At 57.5% G+C, this 21,149-nt stretch overlaps 1 protein-coding gene across 9 annotated transcripts in view; it reads left to right on the forward strand.

The window, feature by feature from the left end:
• Positions 1 to 21,149, forward strand: part of ZMIZ1 (zinc finger MIZ-type containing 1) — a 221,228-nt gene that overhangs the window by 42,905 nt on the left and 157,174 nt on the right. For 7 of the 9 annotated variants that reach the window (XM_036337244.1, XM_036337252.1, XM_036337251.1 and 4 more), the window contains exons 2-3: positions 3,080 to 3,192; positions 20,404 to 20,492. The gene's annotated coding sequence lies outside the window, so the exon portion shown is untranslated. The remainder of the gene's footprint in view (positions 1 to 3,079; positions 3,193 to 20,403; positions 20,493 to 21,149) is intronic. The other 2 variants (XM_036337246.1, XM_036337247.1) reach the window with 1 other exon arrangement.

Raw genomic sequence — 21,149 nt, forward strand, 5'->3', positions numbered from 1 at the left:
GGAGACGGAAGGGTTTCAGACAGCGATGCCCGTCTGCCTGCCTGGCATCTCAGCTCTCCTTTGCTTGGCCTGGCTGCTTGCTTTGTGTCGGCAGCGCTGACTGCACGTCAGCCTTGTTGTTTGATTTGAGTAGACAATGATGAGGAAAGGAGTGGCACGCATTTCACAGGTGTCATTGTCCACTGTATAGCAGAGGCCCCCAAAGTCCTACCCCACTCTGAGGGCCTCTTTGGAACCCCAAATTCATTCCCGCCCCCGATCTATTTGGGAGAAGCCCAGGTCCAGGAAAGTGCTGGCCTACTAATGAAACTTGTAATGGCCAGACCCCTCCCCCTCACAGCCCCCCAAGTCTGCTCTGATCATCACAGAATCACTGGAGGGGTTTCAACCCCGGGGGAAGAGGAAGCGGGGTGCCTGTCCCTGACAGGGCCCCTGTTTGGAGAGCTGCAAGAGCTGGGGAGACAGAAGGGAAAGACTTAACTCCACACTCAGGAAGACCCAGGCCAGGAAGAGAGAGAGCCGTGTGAGTATGGACACCTGGGCAAGGCCTGAGGAGCTCAGGGAAGGCTGCCAGGAGGAGGTGCCACCTGCCCTCAGGCTTGAAGCACATGGGAAGGGGAAGGGCACCCCAGTGCAGAGGTGTGAGGCAGCGCTGTGAGTGTGCAGAGAGGAGAGGTGGCGCAGGCAGGCCAGGCCGGGCTGGACCTGGTACACTGGGCGGGCAGAGAGCCCCAGAGGTTGGTTGGTTTTTAGCTTCTATTGAAGTATTCCATCCGTTCAGAAAAGTGTGCATGTCCTAAAGGTAGCTTGACAAATTGTCATGAAATGAACACACTCGTGTCTGCCACACTTCGAGAAATAGCATTCCAGACCCTTGCGGCCCCCGTACGTGCTCCCCTCCAGCCACTGCTGCTGTCAGTTATCTGCTGCTGCCCACACCACCCGGAGCTCGGTGAAATGGAGAACTGCCACTGACCAGGTCTCAGGAGCTGTGGTTTGCCTGGGTGTCCTCTGCTGCTTTCCCTTGCGCTCGTGTCCCCCCCGTCACCTGAAGGGCTGGCTGGACCGGAAGGTGGAAGGAGGCCTTAGTCACGCCTGGCAGTTGATGCTGGCTGTGGGCTGGGCGACCTCAGTTCTCCTCGGCCCCCCAGTCAGGCGGGCTGGACTGGCTTCCTGCCAGGGCCAGGCAGGGTTCCCCGAGGGTCGAGGCCAGAAACAGCAGCATCTCATGAGGCCTAGTCTCCCTGAGCCACAAAATGCCACTTTCATCAAATCCTACTGGTCAAAAAGTGAATCGGCCAGCCCCGATTCACGGTGACGAACAGACTCCACCTCCGGATAAGAGGCGCCGCAAAGGGTCCAGGGCCGCACTGGGTCCACCTCACGCACAGGGGAGTCCTCGTGCCTGTCTGTGGCCTTTTTCTAAATGGATCCCTTCAACGTGTTCTCCACGGTGCCTGGGTTTTCCGGTCAACGTTAGGTTCATAAGATGGATCTCCCTTGTTGGATCGAGTTGCAGGTCGCTCATTGCTGCGTGGTGTTCCGCCCCCTGCACAGTCAGTGTATCTGTTCCATAGCGGACGGTTATTTGGGAAGTTCTCATTGGGGGCCATTATGAAGACTCTGCTGGGAACATACCAGCACACGCGTTTTGGTGACCACATGCCCGTGTTTCTGTGGAAGTGGGAATGCTGAGCCACTGATGGAACACAGGCTAGGAGATAGGCTCAAACTGTTATCCGTGGTGGTGAGCTGTGTGTGCCCCACCAGCAGCATTTGGAAGGTCTGCGAGGGCTTTGTGGAGGGGAGTGGGAGGTTGGGGAGGGGTTAGAAAAGCCCCCAAGCCGAGGATGGGTGGAGGGATATCTCTGACCCTGGTGCTCCCTGTCAGGTCTGCTCTCAGCCCTCCCCTAGCCTCGGGCCTCCACGCTCAGACCAGATGGCACTTTTCTGAGTGTGGCCTCACCTACTGTACTTTTTCCCACCCCAGGGTGCTCCCAGGCCCTCTCTCTTTTACTCAGAAGCCGCCTTCCATGCTGGCCTGATCCACCCTCAGTCAGCGAAGCTAGGTGCCTGCGGGAGCTGATGCGTGAGGACCAGGAGTGGGGGAATCCCCATAGCGACCTCCATCTGCCACAGATGTGGGCAGTGGGCAAAGCCAGGAGACGGGTTCTGCTTCCAACCTTGCACTCCCCTGCTGCGAGATCCTGGGAGGGGATCCCCTAGCAGGGCCTCAGTTTCCCCATTTGTAAAAAGATAGACAAGGCTACCAACCTCAGCAAGTCTCTCTCCTCTCACCAACCTGAGCCCTGTGTTCCAGAATCTAAGAAGGAATGGTGTCAGGCCCTTGGGAAGCTCAGCAGGCTTCCTGATTTCAGGGCACATGTCAGATGCCTGGTTTTGTTCAGCTTGTTTACTGAATACCTTTGCTGCACCATTTATCACTCACTCATTCATTCATTCATTCATTCATCCGTAACCTCAAGCAGTTTACGTGGCCTTGCCTTCTTCAGGGAACAGAGAGAAGAGCCAGACTTTATTCCTGATGTCCAGCGCTTTGCCCAGGGAGGAGACCAGCCTGTAGAAAGCTGGAGGGGACATGGCCAGCGAGACCCAAGGCCACTGGGGGATGCACAAGGAAAAGGGGGTTCCACAAAGGCAGCTGAGTCTCAAAGGCCAGGGGCTTTGAAATACAGGAAAATGGGGCACGGGCTCCAGGCAGAGAACCCAGCACGTCCCAGCTAGCTTCGCTGCTGCTTGGGGTACAGGCTACGTAGGGGTTGACCTCACTGCTGGGCTGGTTCTGAGCTTCTAACACAACCAACCAGAGGCAGTAGGGGGCAGTAGGGCCCTCAGACCAGATGGCACTGGTTCAGGAGATGGGCCTTCACTGGGGTGTTGGGGAGCAGCATCCAGTTTCTAGGGTGGCTGCACCTCTGTGGCCAGCTCAGCCTTCCGGGAGTTGTCCAGAGGGGTCTGGGCAGGTGGGACCTAGAGGTCGCTGAAGCGGGGAGAGGGGAGTGTGAGCCGCCCCCATGGTAAGACTTGGAGCTCACTGTGCCCTCTTCTGCCTCCGCAGGATTCAGCTGTGCTCGGCCGGGTTGGACTGCTGGACCCCTGCCTCCTTACCCCCACCTTTTCCTGACACTCCCAGCAGCCTCAAGTGCTGATCGTGAGCAGAGGCCTTAGCAGGTAAGTGGCATGGGCTGGCCCTTCACACTGTGTCTGCTGGTGGGGCCCTACTGGGCGGCTGGTGCTATTTCAGGCCTGGAAATCCAAGAGCGAGGCTGTCACCACTGAGGAAATAGGGAAAGGGCTTACTTCGGAGTATGGGAGTATGGAATCCAAGAAGGCTTCTTGGAGGAGGTGGAGCAGGTTGTGGTCCAGAATGTCTCTGAGAGGGCTGAGATTTTCATGAGGAAGAAGGTGATTTGGGTGGCCTAGTTACACATGGGCCTGATGCTGTCATCTAGAAGTACAGATACACATACAAGTCCCAAGGATACTTATGCACACAGACACATGTGTACTTGTAAAGCTGTCCATGCAGGCTAAGGGTAGACAGGTGTGCATGCGCACTCATGCAAGAATGGTTGTATGTGCATAAAGACGTACTCCCTCATGTGCATATATACACAGAGATCATCCAGGCATGCTACAGACATTCTCATGTGCACACAGACGGACTCACATTCACATACATGCTCACAAGACACATGGTCATAAACTTCTGTGTTGACGCTCCACACAGGCACAGGTTCTCACAACACATGGCATTCCCCACACAGGGACACAGCCACTCACAGCCACTCACAGGCAGAGATGTGTTCCAAGGAGAAGGGGCTGTTCAGGGTTTGCTGGCTTCTTACCTGCAAAAGCTTCCAGCAGCCCCTGCAGTCGCTGGACAGCTCTGAGCCCAGGCTAAGCTGTGGCCTCTATAGGTATGTCAGGGAGGGTGTCTGAGGGACAGCCGTGTGACCATGGACAAGCTCTTGCCCTCTGTGGCCTCGGCTTCCTCATCTGGAACCAGGAGCAGTCACTGTCTTCCCCTACCTCCTGGAGCTCTTTCCCAGAGGGGCTGCAGGTCCACCCTCACAAAGCCCCAGTGTGCGTGGAAGACTGGCTTTTCCCCGGGTGAGGAGCTCCGCCCCTGGCCCAGGAGGGGCCCCTGGGGTGCCTGGGTGCTGCAGAGGGCCCGGTGGAGCCAGAGGCCTGGCCAGCTGGAGTAGACAAGCCCCAGCCGGCGGACTGCAGCCAGGTGTGTGTGGCTCCTAGTCCCACCCAGGCAGGGGAGAGAGGGCCCCAGCCCGTCTGAGCCGTAACAACCACCAAGGCTGGACATAGGGAAAGGGTATCTCGTGGAGGGCATGACAACTGTCCCATATGGCTGGCATAGAAAAGACGCTCAAAACCCCTTTGGTGGGTGAAGGTAGAGGGCACTGACGTGACTCAGGGGTCCACTCTGGGCCTAGGGTTGGGGTTTCCAGCTCTGCCACTCCTCTCTGCGTGGCTCCAGAATAGGGCCTTACCCTCTCTGTGCCTCATTTCCTCATCTGGAAAGGAGGGACAGAGAACCTACCTCACTGAGCGATGAGGAATTCAGTGAAGGAAACCCATCAATCCTCAGCCGGGGCCGTGGTTAGTGCTGCACGCAAACGGGCCGACGGTGAGCCCGCGGACGGAGGTGAGTGAGGGAGCTGGCCCCGAGGGCTGTGCCACACAGGGCAGTGACGTGGTTGGATTGTCATTTTAAAAAGGATGGAGGGGACAGCCGGGATTGGGGTTAGGCCAGATTTGGGTTTCATTGAGGCAATCCCACACAGCTGTTGATTAGAGCTGTGGGCGGGACCTACGGTGGCCTCCAGCCCCTGGTTCGTGGCTTCAAGCTGCCAGCATGTGCCATCAGCTGTCAGTCAGCAGACTTCCAGGGTTACAGGGGTGCAGGGCAGGTTCGGGCTGGCTGCAAAGACCTTGAATGTCAAACCCAGCTCACAGCAGGCCTGGCTATGCAGAGCTGAGTTCCCAGGGTCCCCATGTGGCATGCCTGTCAGTCTTTGGCACCAGCTGAGAATGCACCCCCCTCCCCAACCCACCCCCGCCTGGAATCTGTTGCCTAAAGTCCAGGCCCCTCCACTCCAGGCCTTTGCAGCCTGCCCTGACCCTGAAACCCCTGCCCCAGCCTGGTGCTGAATATAGCCTACAGCCCCCTGGTCATTCCTGCCTGAGGTAGAACGCTCCCTAGGGGAGCAGGATGGGGCTGCTGTCCTGGCAGACCCTCTGAGCACGTCTTTCAGGCCTCAGTCCTGCTGCAGGCCTGTCTTGTGATCTCGCACAAGTCACTGCCTTTCTCTGAGCAGTTGTTCATTGAACTGTAAAACCAGAGGGCTGGGACAGGGTAGGGGTCACCAACTACAGTGATCTCAACAACTCAGTGAAGCTTGGGAGCCTCCCACCATGCAGATGAGGAAGCTCAAAGCACAGAGAGGTTAAGAAACGTATACAGGGTCACAGAGCTATTGGTGCAGCTGGGATTCAGCCCAACTTCACCTGACACCGTTATATGCTTTTCCCCCCACTACATCAAACTGGTACCTACCCAAGTTTGCTGGGTGATCCATTCACTTCATCAGCCAGAGCAGCGGTTCTCAACCTGTGGGTCGCGAACAATGAAAATACATCCTGCATATCAGATATTTACATTACAGTTCATAACAGTAGCAAAATTACAGTTATGAAGTAGCAACAAAAATAATTTTATGGTTGGGGGTCACCACAACATGAGGAACTGTATTAAAGGGTCGCAGCATTAGGAAGGTTGAGAACCACTGAGCCAGAGTGTGTTATGCTAGACACTGGCATCCAAAAGTAAACCTGCATTTGAGGAACTGGGGGAACACAGCCCCAGGCTCAGGCAAAGGTCAGAGTCTCCAGGGTAGAGCCTGTTAGGTGGATGCCATCAGTGGATGAAGGCAGTAGGAGCTGAGAGGATCAGCTCTTCCCTGATGCTGAAGGAGGCAAGCAGGGGAGACTGCCTGGAGGAGGGGGCTGGATCCCTACACAGTAGAGTGGAGGTGAAGGGTCTTCCTGAGGTCTCTGCATAAAAGGAGGCTATAGAGCAGCGGCAGCTCCTCTGTGAAGGCTGGGAAGAGAGAGCTGGACTCTGCCCAAGAGCTGGGGCTCATAGCTCACCCAGAGACTGTGGAGGAGCAGGGCTGGGGGCTTGTCTACTCTAGCTGGCCGAGGCCCTTTCCAGCACCCTGCCTCTTCTGGGGTCTCTCCGGGACCAAAGGCTGGAGCTTTTTATCAGAGGAAAAGCCAGTCTTCTAAAATGCTGAACTATGAAGCTGCCCAGGGTGGAGCCCAGGTGCCACCCTCTATTGCCACTGTCTGTGCCCCTGTCTGATATCGGCCTGACCTCAGACTAGGGCTGGGGTTGGAAGGGAGACATGGATGAATCTGTTCAGTGGTATAACAGGGACAGAGAGGCCCAGAAACTAGCTCAGGGTCATACAGCATCATCACGGCATGTGCAGGAGGCGAGCAGGCCAAGCAGGAGGCATCCTTCCCAGGGCTGAGACTCCCTCCCCTGGCTCCCACAGAGTCCAAGGGGCTCCTTGTGGAGTGTCTGTGTTCACCTGTGTAGTGTGCGTGGCTGCATGTGCACTCGCGGGACCCCTTACCTTGGCCGCCCGAGGGGCTTTACAAGGACAAGTCGGACTGGGAGGGTTGGCAAACTACACCTTGAAGGGTTCCTTTGGTGTTACTCATGGCGGCCGATGCTTCCCTCCCACTGGTGTTTGCTCACCAGACTCAACTGAGCTCTGGAGTTTGAGGACAGCCACGCCCCTGCCCTGGGTCCCGGGGCCAAAGCCTCTGTGACCTTGCAGGAAGGGAGCAGACACTGGGTGGGGCTGCAAGGGCGGCATCTTTATTTGAATCATCGCATCCTGGCCGCCTTTGGGAGTCTTTAGAAATTATCTGGCCCAACCCCTCTGAGCCTCAGATGGGGAAACTGAGGTTCAGAGATAGGAGGGTGCATCCCAGCGCCTCCCAGCGTGGCGCTCCCAGGCTTTCAGCTGACCTCACTGCTCCAATGCAGGGGATGCATGGTGAGTGTAGCCGCTGCAGCAGAAGTGACCTAGCCTTGGGGCACCCGTTTACAGAAAGGCAGGACTGACCCCAGAGGGGCAGGGACCTGGGAGAGCAGGCCTGGCTCTGTTTCTCCTGGTTTGTATTCCACCTCCTGTAATCACCACCTCCTGCTGAGCCTGCCACCATTAGGGCTTCTCCTCCCATCTGTTTACCTTGGGAGCCTAAGAGGCCTGGAGGCTGCCGGCCTGAGGCCACAGCAGAGAGAATGCTCTGGAGTCAGGGCCCATTTGAAAGCTGACAAGATGCAAGGGGGTGAGGAAGGAAAGTGGACTTGGGGAAGAGGGCCATCCGCATTCCTGGTCAGTCCCTTCACCGTGCCCAGCGGCTGCCCCGCGGCCTGAGTCTGGGAGGCTGCTGATCTTTGGCATCAGGGACTAGTGTCCCGGTGCTTTGAGTGACTAGAGGGCAGGGAGGGCTTTCGGGAGTAGGTGGGCCTTCAGCTGGGCCCTGAAGAATGAATGTGACTGTAAACTGAAAACATTCCATGCAAAGGGACCTACCATCTGGGCATACTTGGGGCAAATCAGTGGGGCTGAGACTGGGCCGTGGAGGAATGAGGCTGGAGATGCCCCCTAGAGGCCAGATGGCAGAAGGAGGAGGAAGTGTTTTGTACTTTGCTTCTGACTTGCTAAATGTCCCTGAGCTGATCACTGACCCACTTCTGTGCCTCAGCTTCCCTTGGATCTCCCTGGGAATTCAGGCACCTTGGAGCCACAGCGAGGCAGTGCTTCGGTGGAAGGTCAGCCTTCGGGGAGGGCTTGAGCAGGCACCAGGATCCTGGGCTTTTTTCCTTCCGCCAGAGCTGGACAGCTGGCCCAGGACACTGCTGCTAGACCCAGGGCATCTCTGGCTGGGAGAGTTGACCTCAAACTTGGGAGGTCTGCCAGGAGTCTCCCCAATAAAGATAAAGGGAATATCAGCCCCTGGGGCAGACCCACCTATGGGCTAAGAAACTTAGTGCTGAGAGGTAGGCTTCCCCTCTCCTTCCTGCTTCTGGGGAAGAGAGGGAGTAGGTGGCCCTCCCCAGGGCTTAGCGCCCAATCGAGAGGAGGCGACCCTTTGAGCCCTTCTTGCTGTGTCAGGCTTGTGATCTGCTGTGGGCCGTAGGGTGCCTGGCGCCCGTCTGGGTGCGGGCCCTCCCATGGCTCTGGGCTCAGCCCAGGTTGTATTTGCAGCAGCCTCTCTGTCACCCTCTCCTGTCAGGAGAGTGGCAGCCACAGGCTCTTGGATTCCCAGTCCCCGGTATTGCGCAAATCCTCCCAGCAGTCAGCTCAGGCCCGTCCCCCACTTGGGAAGCCCGGACCTCTTTTCTGGAATAATATTGCAACCTCACCACAGCAGGGAGGACATGCCGCCCTCAGGCTGAGCCTCTTCGTGACCCCAGCTCCTGTCACGACCCTTGTAATATCCGGTGGGCTTAGCAGGAGCCCATTTTCCAGAGGAGGAAAGTAGAGTCCGAGAAGACACATGGGACTTGCCCAGAGACACTCACCAAGCCAAGACTCAAGCCCAGGACTCCAGGCCGTGGGTCCAGCTCCTTCTGAGACTGAGCCAGTGTGTCTTGCTCAGGCCCCCAGATAGGGGACGGGGGGTGGGGGGAAGGGCCTGGCAAGAGGAGGTGGAGGGAGAGCTTTAGGGGGTCGAGGAGCTGGAGGCAGAGGGCCAAGTCACTGTCTCTGCCCCTCGGCTCCAGCCACTTTAATTAGCTGGGCCTGCCAGTGGCACTGACATTTACCTAGGGGGGGGGGGTGCTCCTCCCTCTGCTAAAAATAACTGGGCCCAGCTTCCTGGGGCCCCTGCCCAGCCCGCGCCTGCTGGCCCCGGCCACCTTTTTCCTGGGTGCTGGAAGCGGGTTGCTTTTGAGCCTATCGTTCCTGTGCTGGGGACTTCCTAGGAGTTGGGACAGCAGTGGCATTGTATGCTCAACTCCTGAGACTGAAGAGGGGTCCGTGTAAGCCCACCTGCTCCCCAGGGCTCCTGCCTGAACGCTGGCACCCATCCTCTTTTCTCCTGGGTGGCAGTACCCTGCCAGGCTGGACACCCGCCCCCGGGTGCTTGGACCCCTCCTTCCTTGAGCTGCTGGAGTTTTTCCTGGGTTACAGGGACTCTAAGGGGAGGGGAGACTATGGCTCGCCCCCTCAGAGTTATCTAGCACTCACCTTGAGTCCTGTACCGTGCCCCACACAAGTGTATAGTCGTGGCCCCTGTCCTTACGCTGGGTGCCTTCCTGTCACACGAGCTGTGCGGAGGAGCCCGGGTTTGGGGGCTGGATACGTTTAAATCCCGCTGTGCGACCTTAGCCTCCATAGCCTCATCTCTGAGGAGAGCAGCTTGACCTTGGAGTGTTACTGCAGGAGTGAAATGAGGTCATGTGCAGAAACAGCCAGATCCAAAGAGCTGGGCCCATGCGGCAGTAGGAGGCCCAGTGCCTCTTGTGGCTTGCCTTTCTCTTGCTGGGCAAATAGGCCTGAAAACCTAATACATTTGGTTGATGTGTTTGAACCAGGAGGGGAAGGTCTGCCCATTCCCTGCACCTCCAGAGTGGCCTGCGACCCCTGCCGCCCTGTGTTTGTCCAGTTCTTGCCCTGGGTCAGTGTGACCTGAACTGTGTTGACATTGGCCTACCTGCCCCTGGCTGTGGGGTTAGCCCAGGAGAAATGGAGATAGTTTTCTGAACTCGCCCACTCTGAGAACTGGGGCCAGCGGGTCAGCCCCTCCACACCCCTCCACACCCCGTCTGAAAGTTTCCCATCTGAAAGTGGGATCATTAGTGGCCCGTACCCCATAAGCATTGTGAGAGTAAATTAGGAACGTACATACTGTGCTTGGAAGGGGGTCTCCCACGGGGTGAGCACTTGGGGTGAGTTAGCCGGTCCTGCAGCAGCAACAGTAGCAGACGGTGGCAGGAACAGTGGCCGCCTGCCATTTGTTGACTGTATTAGTGTGAGATGCTAAGCCCTTTACATACATTATTTAATCTTCATGGCAACCGTATGAAAGGCCCACCTGTAAGCTCCGTGTTCCAGATGAGGGAGCCGAGGCACAGAGAGGGCACCCAGTCTGAAAGTGGTACAACTGAAAACCTATCTCAGAGCCCTGCCAGGTGACCAGCCGTCTGGGTTTGCCTGGGCCCATCCGGTCTCAGAGCTGGAAGTTCCACATCCTGGAGACCTCTCTGTTCCAGGCCCACCAGAGGGCCTAAGCCCGCTGAACCTGGCCCCATCCTTGGCTACAGGGCTGGCTGCTGCATTCTGGGCTGGGCCCCCTCCCGCACCTCCTAGATCCCTCCTCCAGCTCCATCACCCTCGCCAACTGGAGGGCATGGGTCATGTCCAGTGCGTCCTGGGCTGTGCTCACCAGTCCTCAGTCTTGCCATGTGCACCGAGAGCTTTGGCACCTCTGCTCCCTGCCTTCTAGAGATGCTGGACAGTCCTTAAAGGAGAGAAGGCGGGCTGAGCCCCGCCCCCAGCCCGCTGGGCAGCCTGGAGAGGTTGCACTGGCCCTTCCGGCGCATTGATGGAGAGCGCCGCTGACAAAGGAGAAAGGTCAGCAGGGGGACAGAGCGGACTTGGTGGCAGCCTGCTAGCCAGCAGTGCCCTCCCCCCGCCAGGGGCAGGGCTTTCTGGGGGAGGGGCCAGTGCTCCTTGGGGCCCTGGTCAATCCATATTGACTCACACAGGTACGGGGTCAGGGAAGCGGCTGGGGAGATGCCTGAGTCGCCCTTGACACCTCTGTCTCCCTCACCCCCACACCTGACAGTTGGTTTGACACCTTAACCATCTCTGGCTCTGTGTGCCACTTAGCGCCCGTATCCTCTCCTGGCATTCAGGTCTCACCATCTTCTTGCCTCTCAATGACTGAACCCTTCCCAGCCCTCCACTGCCCCCCATGACTTCCCTCTCATCAGGAATAAAGTACAGACTCGGAGGCTGCCATTAAGGCCCTCTTAGCTCAGTGAGGCAGCCCAAAGCTGCCAGTCCTTCCTCAGGCTGCAGGCTGCCACCGCCACCCTCAGACGAGGTCTGAGCCTTCCTGGCCCTCCCTCTGTGCCTGGGCGTCTTCTCTCCAGACCTGCCTTTCCAGGGCCTAGCTCATAGCTTTTCTCCCCAGGGGCAGAGTGGGCAGATGGAAGAGGTCACATGTGAGGTTGCAGCGTATGTACCCTGAGTGCCCACCCAGCTTGTCCCATGTGCCAGCCTCACCTAGGCTGCAGCGCTGAGCCCACTGTGACCAGGAGACCAGCCTGATGCAAGGACCACTCCATGCCGTTCCTCAGACTTCGCCTTAAACTGTCCGGTGCATCTCATGCCGCGGCTCCTGGAGGGGAGGGCAGGAGCCATCTGTCTCCCCAACTCACAGGAGGCCAAGCCCCCATCGGGGCAGGATATGCAGTGGTTAGTGCACAGGCGCTGGGGTCTTACCCCAGCTTCATCCCTTACTAGCTGTGTGACCTCAGGCAGTCACTGAACGTCTCTGAGCCTCAGTGGTGACATGTGAAATGTGGGTAACAATAGTCCTCGGCCACAGGATGCTGAGATTCCATGAAATGATGCATGGTAAGTGTTCCCAGGGTCCTGGGACATTTGAGGATTAATAAAGTCAGCTCTCATCATGATCATCGTCATCATTATCAGCGTAGGCAGGTCCCATATCCAAGAAGTGAGGGCCGCCTGCAAGTGGGTGTCTCCTGGATATTGGGACCCTCCATTTCTGCCCCCCACTGTCCCTCTTTGTCCTTAGCCCTTGACACCTCTGTCTCACTCACCCCCACACCTGACGGTTGGTTTGACACCTTAACCATCTCTGGCTCTGTGTGCCACTTAGCGCCCGTATCCTCTCCTGGCATTCAGGTCTCACCATCTTCTTGCCTCTCAGTGACTGAACCCTCCCCCACATTTCCTAAAACCTCAGGAAGACTAGCCCTCCTGGCCTCCTGTTGTCACCCGCCTTACCCCGCAGCCCCACGGAATGCCTTTGGGTCTGGGGCCAGGATTCACTATCTGTTTCTCCGGCCTCTCACAAATGCCTAGACAACAGTCGAACAGCAGGTGCCTAAGGAGAGTTGGGTTGAACCGATGTTCACCGAGCCCAAGTCACTTCCGAGAACAACACAGCAATGACTGGCCGGGCCTGCGGGCTCATCTGAAGGCCGTTGAGGGGCATTTCTGAAGCCAGGCCTGAGCCACCTTGCACCAGGTCACAGCACGTGTCCACTCTGGCCTCCTGGATTCAGGGGTTTGGGGCGGGGGGGCGGGGGCAGCGCTGGGTTGGGCCTCTCTGGAGGAAGGTGTTTCAAGGCTGCTTCTTTTCGGGGCCTCTGAGCTGTCGCTCCTCGTTTTGTTTGACCCGGCCCTTTCCCCACCCCCACCGTTCTCTGTTAAATTGTGTTATTATATTTAAACAAATCAATTCCATTGCAGAGTTTTTCCTGTCCTAATGATGAGTTTGCAGCACAAATGCCATTGATTTCTCACAGCCCTGAAAACCAGTTGATGAATAGCACCGGGCTTGTCTTTGGAGAGGCACTTAGAGCGGTTCTGCAGGGCCCCTCACCCACCCACCCGCCCGTGCACTGTCCCTGTCACCACCCACCCCCACCCCACGGCACCGCTGCTTGCAGGGGGCGAGGCTGTGTGACAGAGGGGGGCTGCAGCGGTGGAATGTCCTCGCAAGGGCCTGCCCTTGTGCTGGTGAAACAGTCACAGTGGAGATTTTTATTGATTTTGGCCGAAGGCAGGAGCACAACTTACAGGGCAGAGAAGTGGTGCCCTGTGATCTTTGTCCTCCTTACAAGTTCAGAGCCGGTCCTGAGAGTGACAGCAGCTCTCATTCCAGACCTTGACGGGCTGCCCGTCACTGCTCTTTTAAAGGGGCGGTTCCGGAGGTGAGAGAACTGCCTGTACTGGGGAGCGGGAACTTCCCTCTGTGAAATCCTTGGGAACCTCTGCCATCAAAGTCAAGGCTAAACCGCTAGGCAGGGCTTTGCCTTTCAGATCACTGCCAGGAGTCAGGACCTGTGGGAGCTTTTTAATGACCCCAGAGCTTGGGCGGGCAGGTGTTTTGGTTCCCAATTTAGAGGCGGGCAGCCTGAGTCAAGGGCAGCCACTTGATTGGGAAAGGGCTGCTGGTGCTCAGACCAGCGCTGGGAGCTGGGGGCCTGAGTGCGGCCTTTGTGCTCCCATCTGTCCCACAGGGAAGCTCCTCTTACTACCAGACTTTCTCCCCCCCCTTCCCCACCCCGAGCTTCTATCTGCTGAGCCCAGATTGCCATGTGGGTCATTGTGCAGGGGTCTCAGCTCCGAGCCTGCAGCCTGCCACGCAGCCTGTGAGCTGGGCTGGGGCAGGGCAGGAGGGCTTGGCAGGGACTGGCACGCTGGAAAGTGCCCGCCTCACCTAAACCCGTAAAAGTCACAGGGTGTTAAGAAACTGTACGGCAGTGGTTCTCAACCTTCCTAATGCCGCGACCCTTTAATACAGTTCCTCATGTTGTGGTGACCCCCAATTCCATTGTTACAAATTGAACATAATTAAAGCATAGTGATTAATCACAAAAACAATATGTAATTATATATGTTTTCTGATGGTCTTAGGCGACCCCTGTGAAAGGGTCGTTCGACCCCAAAAGGGTCGCGACCCACAGGTTGAGAACCCCTGCTGTATGGGCTAGGACTGTGGGTTGAATTTGCCACTGCCTCTCAGGAATTCTAATTCAGGCCTTTGTTTTAGAGACGGGAATGTGTGGCCTGGAGTTGGGAGTGGCTCTTCAAGGTCACACCACTTGGCACTGGTGGAGCAGGGGTTTGAGCCGGAAGCGGGGGGGGGGGGGGGGGGGCGGCTTTCAGGGAGTGCTGCTCCCCTCCCCCAGCAGTCAGAGTTGGGGGCAGGGCAGGGCTGGGGGCTCTGTTCTAGGGGAGATAGGCCCCTCACTCAGGAGATCCAGTGGCCCAGCATACCCCCCTTTCCTTTGCGCCCCCCCCCCCGCCCCCGCAGTTACCCTCCCCCACAGACAAACTCCTGTCCCTCCTAATCAGGTTAGCCTCCTGCTCCATGCCTGCTCTGCTGAGTTATACCAGCTGCCTCTAATGGCCTGCGACCTGGCCCTCTCCTGGCTCTGCGCGTGGGGGAGGGGAAGCTAGGAAAGAGCTGTGTGCGGGAAGGGTGCTCCATTCCCTCCGTGCGGACCTTTCCACGCCTTCTAGGATCCAGTCCAAATCCTTAGCTTGGCATCCGGACCCCTCACAGTGAGACCCTGCTTATTCAGCCTCCACACCCCTGGTGCTCTTTGCTACAGTCTCAGGATGCTAGTTGCTACCTCCCCGCCTTTGCATACGTAGGTTCTTTGGCTACCTCCCACCTCAGGAAACTTCTACACATCCTTCCAAACCCAACTCTTGGGCTGCCTCCTCTCAGGACTCCTGCCCATATACTCCCACTGGGTGCTCCACTGGTCTGGAACTTAACCATTAATAGCACTGTTGGGTGGTGCATTGCTCTGAGACCTGGGTCCCCTTGAGTTCCTGGAGGAAAGGGAGAACATTCTAGAAGAATATGCATCAGGGTACAGCATAGAGAAGTGCTCAGTGAAGAAATAGGGCCAGCAAAGAAGAGAGGAATGGGGACCAGGGGGAGGGAAAGAGAAAGACAGGAGTGCATGGAACAGCTGCTCCCAGCTCCTCCACACCACTCCAGCCTACTTCCTGCCAGGGAAGTCATTCTCAGCGACACATGTGGGGCCTGAAATAGACACACGTGGGGGCCGTGGTGGGGCACTGTCTCAGGCCAACGTTAAGCAGCCCAGCCCCCCGTTCCTTGGGCACTGACGCTCCCTCTCCTCCCAGGGCCCTGCCCTGCTGCGCAGACCCTTCCCCCAGCAGTGCCCAGGCCTCTTCCCTCTGTTCCTGCTAACTTTGTTTTATAAATAAACTATATAAATAGGCTCCTCTGATTCCTCAGGAGCATGCAGCCGCAGCATGTAAGGACTGGGGCACTGCTGTAGGCATAATTGTACTACCGCATCCATCAGCTGCCTAATTACCATTCATTTTGCATTTATTTCTGCTAATTAAAAAGAGAGAAACTCCTAACAACTTTTACGTAAATACTGTATTTGTTCTATGTTAAGACGGGATGCTAATTTGCTGGTAATTAGCTGATTATCTAATCTTATAGCTATCGCACAGGACGGCCCTGTCTCCCCTTCTCACCCCAGACACCACTCGAGGCCTCCAATCAGGTGTTAGAAGAGAGAGGGTCAGGGAGGTCCCCGAGGGTTGTTCGAGGGCCTGTCCGAGGCTCGGGGATCACCAGAACCAGGCGTGTTGGCCGGGTTCGGGGGGGCGCGGTCTGACTGATAGAGCAGGGAGGAACCTTCGGTTCACGCACGGTTTCTGTACAGATGGAGACACTGAGGCTCAGAGAGGCCCAGCACCGCCCAGAAAGGCAGTGGTGGAGACAGACCCCTGGCCACGTGTTTGGGCCACCCCTCCAGCGCTTGCCCCACTGTATGGAGCGCTGTCAGGAGGAATTTGCAGGGCGGTGGCTGTATCTGCAGCTAGAGACATATCTGGGCCAAACTCCAGCCCAAGTGGGGGGAAGAGGCAGCCTGGTCAAAGCCCATGGCGCACACCGAACCTCTCATACACCCTTCTGGAAACCTCCGCTTCCTCCCACTTCCCCGTCCGGCTGAGGGCTCTGCTTCCACAGCTCCCTTTCCAAGCCTCACTCCCCGGCCGCACCAGCCCGGGCCTGGGCACAGTGGACATCAGCATGGATGCAATGCTCTGGATTCCAGGTCTTAACACTATGTATTTTCATGTGAATTAGAAAAAAAAAAACATAATTAACACATTAAACCCATAATTGTACAGACTATATTGCATTGGTCTGCCATTGGTCTAAAAAGAAAGTGGTTGGTTTGCCATGATTTAAATAACAGTATGTAAATAATTGAGGTGGAACACAGGATGTGGCTGACAGGATCTAGTACCTGAAGTCGGAGGGTCTGAGAGCATCAGGTCAGGAGAGCAGGTGGGGGAGGCCAGGGGCAGCAGAGGGACCCCAGGGCAGGGTTGGCCAGTCCCTGGCCTGGTCTGCAGGCCACCACTGCCCCAGCCCCTACCCAGGATGACAGTCCCCCTGGGTCATGCCCTCCTCCCCTCGGCCCTGCAATCAGCAGGAATTAGCCCCCCACAGAGAAATCATTGGCTTTCAGAGTCAGTTTAAATGGGGCTCTGTTTCGGAGAAGCCAGGAAGTCCTCGGACTGCTGCATCTCACCCCTGTGACCAGGGGCAGATGAGTGACTTTTCGGGGACTCCCTGGCTGGCCCAGCTCCCCGGGCATCGGTGGGCGAGTCCCTGACTGGCCTTCTTCTCTCTTCCTCCTGAACAGTCTGAAATGGCCGGTTTTAGACGTAAAGGGAAAATGGCTTTGACTAGGCCAGGTGTCTGTCACCTGGGCTGCCAAAGCGGTCAGGGCCGGGGTCGGCATGGCCCGATGGAAACCCCAGAGGTCAGGCTGTGCTGTCTGGAACCTCCGGCTCCTTCTCTGTAAGTTGCAGACTGTCATACTTTCCTTCCAGGGTTGATGGGAGGGGCCTCGGGGCCAGGGGCAGCGCGCCCTGGAGAGGAGCACTCAGTGCAGCTGGTGGTGAGCCCGATGACCCGCCCAGGGCCCCCCTCGGCCACCCGCCCGCCCGCCGCCACTGTGTCTGTGCGAGGTGACCCCACTGCCGCCAGAGATCTCCCGCTCATCTGCCCTTTTATCGCCCTGCACACAATCAGGGGAAGCCGGGAAGGCCACGGGGGCTGGGCAGATGGAAAACAAAGAGAGAAAACAAAGGCACTGCTCCGAGGAGGCCAAAAGGCAGCTGCCTCCTCCCTCTGCTGCCTGGCCAGCCTGGCCCACCAGTGCCTGGCCTTGGCCACCCCCAGGCTGCCGGCGACCTGCCCCACCCCCGTGGAGACTAGCCTCAGACCTCACATGGTGCCACCACTCGCTGGGTGACCCCTTGACCAGTCACTTCTCCAAGCCACCCTTTTCTTCTTGGTAAAATGAGAGCGTTGAACCGCACGCTGCAGGGCCTTCAGCAAACCCGCACCCCACCCCGGGTGGGGGTCCCGTTGAGGCTGTTCAACCCACCTCTAGGACACCCCCAGCCTCAGAACATCAAGGTGGTGTCCACTTCTTCCCCTAGAGAGGACCCCAGCATGCCCTGTGCAGAGCAAGGCCAGCAGGAGGCCTTATATTATCAAGATCTCGGTGCGGGGTCTGTAAGCATTTGTGTGAATGGAGGAATGGTTTAATCAGAGGGGGCTTAACCCGCTTCGGCCCTTGGTGGCTGCTGCTGGTGGAGCCTTGAGAGACGGACACTCTCACGGGCCTCCAGAGCAGCAGTGAGGAGGCGTGGTCGGGGGTTCCTAACAGCACCGAGGCCAGGCTGTCTGGGCCATATCCTAGCTGTGTGACCTTGGGCTGCTTTCTTAACCTTTCTGTGTCTGTATTCTCATCTGTTAAAATGGGCATAGTACCTACCTCTTAGGTTGTGGTTAGATTGAGTTAATTCACATAAGTACGTCAAACACTACCAGATAAAGGTCTATAATGTTAGGTCCCGCGTTTGTCATCGGTTTCAGCACTCTCATTGGTTAGGGGTGGACATACCGGGTCACCATGGAGCCTCAGCCTCCAAGCCCCTCCCCTGCACTGCGTGGCCAGGGTGGGCGTTCTCCTGGCAGCTGCGGTGGGTGCCAGGTGGGAGGGCAGGTTGCTGGGAGGTGTTTCTGGGTAAGCATTGCCGGTAGCAGTTGAAAGGGACCAGGATTCCCAAGGCTCTGGGAATTCGTTGTCATTTACTTTCTCATTCTAAATATTTAGTTGTGATTTTATGTATATTTCTAAAGAGGGCCTCCAGAATAGTGTAAGCTTCAGGTCCTTCCCACCTGGACCTGCTTATTTCTGCTACCATTATTGTATTTTCAGGGCTGGCGCTGGTCTGCCGGCTTTCAGCACCTGGGCCTCGGAGCTAGAGGGACATAGCCTCTCTATAGACAGCCTGTCTCCGAGCACCCCAGACACAGCCTGCAGCCCAGGCTGAGGAAGCCTGAGGGGGCAGGCGAAGAGAATGGGACCTCAGGGAAGGTCTCCTGGAGGAGACCCCAGATGTGCAGGGGTCCCTGCCCTTGCGCTGTAGGCAGGGGCCCTGTCCACTCCCTCCTCCCTGCTTCCCATCTTGTGTGTGCCCCGTGGGCAGGCACAGGGGCCGTTGGGGCCATGGGGAGCGGGTTGCTGAGTTGGAACAGTTGCCCCTGAGGCTGCCACCAGGGTGGCTGGCTGTGTGCCGAGCCCCGGGTTTAGTGCCTGGTGGAGGCCCAGGATGGCCCCTGCCCTCAGAGCTCTTGCTGTAGCTGGAGGGGCGAGGAGTGGGCAGAGGGTGCGGTATTAGGCCCCTTCACCTTGCATCTCAGAGATAGGAGGCAAGAGAGCCCAGAGTCCGAGGGCTGGGCCCTTGGGGAGGGCCTCCGGGAGGGTGGGCCCTTGGCTGGGAGGCCCCCGGAGGAGTGGTGCCGTGGGCCCTGGCGCCTCCACTGGCAGCAGGGCCTCTTGTCCCCGGGCTCTGACAGGGACATTTATAACTCACAGCTGTGCCGTCCTGGGCCCAACTGACTGTGGTAAACCGATCTGGCTTCAGGAAGTCTCGTCCCGAGGCCACTCCCCACCCCGACCCCACACTCTCTTTCACCTCCTGATACCACATCCTGTTCTCCGCAGAGGGGCCCAGCTGGGGTCTCCAGCCGTGGGCAGAGCCAGAGGAGTCAGAGAAGTTCAGCGAGGCCTGAGACTCCCGAGTGGGGCCTCTGGGGTCACTAGGATCTACCCCTGAAGGCCCACCCAGGGGGCCCAGGCACATAGGGAGCCAGAGACCACCCCAGGGGCTGAGGGCAGGACTGCATTCTGTGCTTCTGAATCGAACCAGAGAGGGGATTAGACTTCCAGCCCCCGCTGACCAACTCCGGCCGGGGGGAGTCGGAAGGAAAGGGGCAAGGGGAGCCAGAGGCCTCCGAGGACCTGGGAGAGATGCGCCTCGGACCCTCGGCAGCCCTGCACGGCCTGGCGTCCTGCGCTGGGTCATCCCCTCCCGGGGCCAAATTGCTCACAAGGCCTGGTGCCCAATGCCTGGGTTCTCACAGCAGAGCTCACGTTGGGTAAATGGTCTCGCCCAGCGGTGGGAAGAAAGGACAGTGTTAAACACTGCATGCTCGCTGGCTCGGCCCCCTCCCCTCCCGTGGCCTTATTTGCTCACTAATTCTGGGGTCCTGTCAACCAAGCACCCCTCCCATGCCTCTCTCCTTCCGCACAGAAGAGGGTCGATAAACAATAGTGAGTCTGCCTGAGCTTGGCCTTCGGAACTCAGGGAACCTGTGAAAAGTTTCTAGAATTAGTGCCCGAAAGAGCGTATATTTTTGTTTCCTTAGTTAAATATTTATTAAGGTGTATTAGAAATATATACCTAGCCTATCAAACCAGCTATTTCACGGATATGATTGCTTTGGACAAGACCAGATTGGAGCTTAAAAAAAAAAAAAGTGAGTTGAAGTAAAGATAAATATTAAGTCATTGTTCAGATAGGACTCAGCGAGGACCTGAAGTTCGGAGAACGCAACATGAATAATGGCCAAGGCTCTTCTCTGTTTTAAACTCTGGTTCTGAGCTTCCTGTCAGCTGTAAGCAAACCGTCTGGCCTGCACGCGGGGGAGACGGACCGCGAGCCGGTTCTGCGGGGAGGTGCGCGCACATAAAATGGCTCCGAGTGTTGGTCAGAGGTCTGGTGAGCAATTCATAATGAGGAAGGAATTCAGGCAGGGGTCACAGAGCGGCTTTGGAAGTGGCTGCCGGCCGTGTGAGATAATTCCCCGGAGCCAGGCAGGCCCAGCGAGGGGAACACTGCAGGGCTCTTAGGCCGCTAAAAATACCCGCCACTTCTGTCCCCCTGCCCGGGCGCACAGGGGGGCCGCAGCTCTCTGCTTTTCTCACCAGGAAGAAAGAGACAGCACACAGCCCCTGAGCCCCAGAAGAAGCAAAACAGATACATTTAACACATTTTTAAGACGCCTCCTAGGAGGCGTTGGCTTGTTGGCGTGTGCAGGCTGGGGAGCTACCTAAGTGGCCCAGTGGTGGGAGCAGAGGAGGGAGGCCGTGGACGGCTGTCTTTGTCCCTGGCCGCTCACACGTGTCCGTCTCTCTTGTGTCCCCAGGACGAGGAGGAGGCCGTTGGCGACAGACCAATGCTGCGAGGGGTGTGAAAAGAGCCGAGGTCCGTCACTCCGCTGCCAGACCTAGAAAGGTAACACCAGATCCCCGGTGCCCTGGTGCCCAGGCCACTGCCACCTTCTCCTGAGATCTGGCCAGCGGCGGGGGTGGCCAGTCTTTCCCTCCAGCCTTTCCTGACCCAGGCTGCCGGCTTCTTGCAACTCCTGTGTGTCCAGCACAAAGTGCTGCTGGGCTTCAGTGTGTCCATCTTTAAAACGGGTCCCCTAATTCTTGAGAACGCTGAATCAGGGGTCCTGGCTCGGGGGGGGGCGGGGGGGCGGGGGGTAGCATTGAGACCACGAGGTCAGCAGGGCCATCAGGGCTTGAGAAGTGGGTTCCCAATGCAGACTTGGCTGAGAGGCGTCTCACTGGAGCTGTGGCTGTGGTAGCATTTAAGCTCCAAAGGGATTTCTCTGCGTAAGGATTGTTATCTGTATTTTTAGACCACAAGACCAAGGCACAGGGAAGTTAATGGGCTTGCCAAGGGTCCGCAGCCAGCTCTGGCCACATCGGAGCAGCTCTGCTGTATCCCATTTGCCATGTCAGCTTCTACACTTTCCCTGCACTGCACTGGCCTGGCCTGTCCTCCCCAGAGAAGTCCAGCTATCGATCCCACGCAACCGCCAGTCTTACCTGTGTGCCTGTGGTGGACCTGTCCATCCACCCATCGCTTATCCACTCACCTAGACAT

Source organism: Myotis myotis, unplaced genomic scaffold (genome assembly GCF_014108235.1).
Source record: "Myotis myotis isolate mMyoMyo1 unplaced genomic scaffold, mMyoMyo1.p scaffold_m19_p_15, whole genome shotgun sequence".
NCBI lineage: Eukaryota > Metazoa > Chordata > Mammalia > Chiroptera > Vespertilionidae > Myotis > Myotis myotis.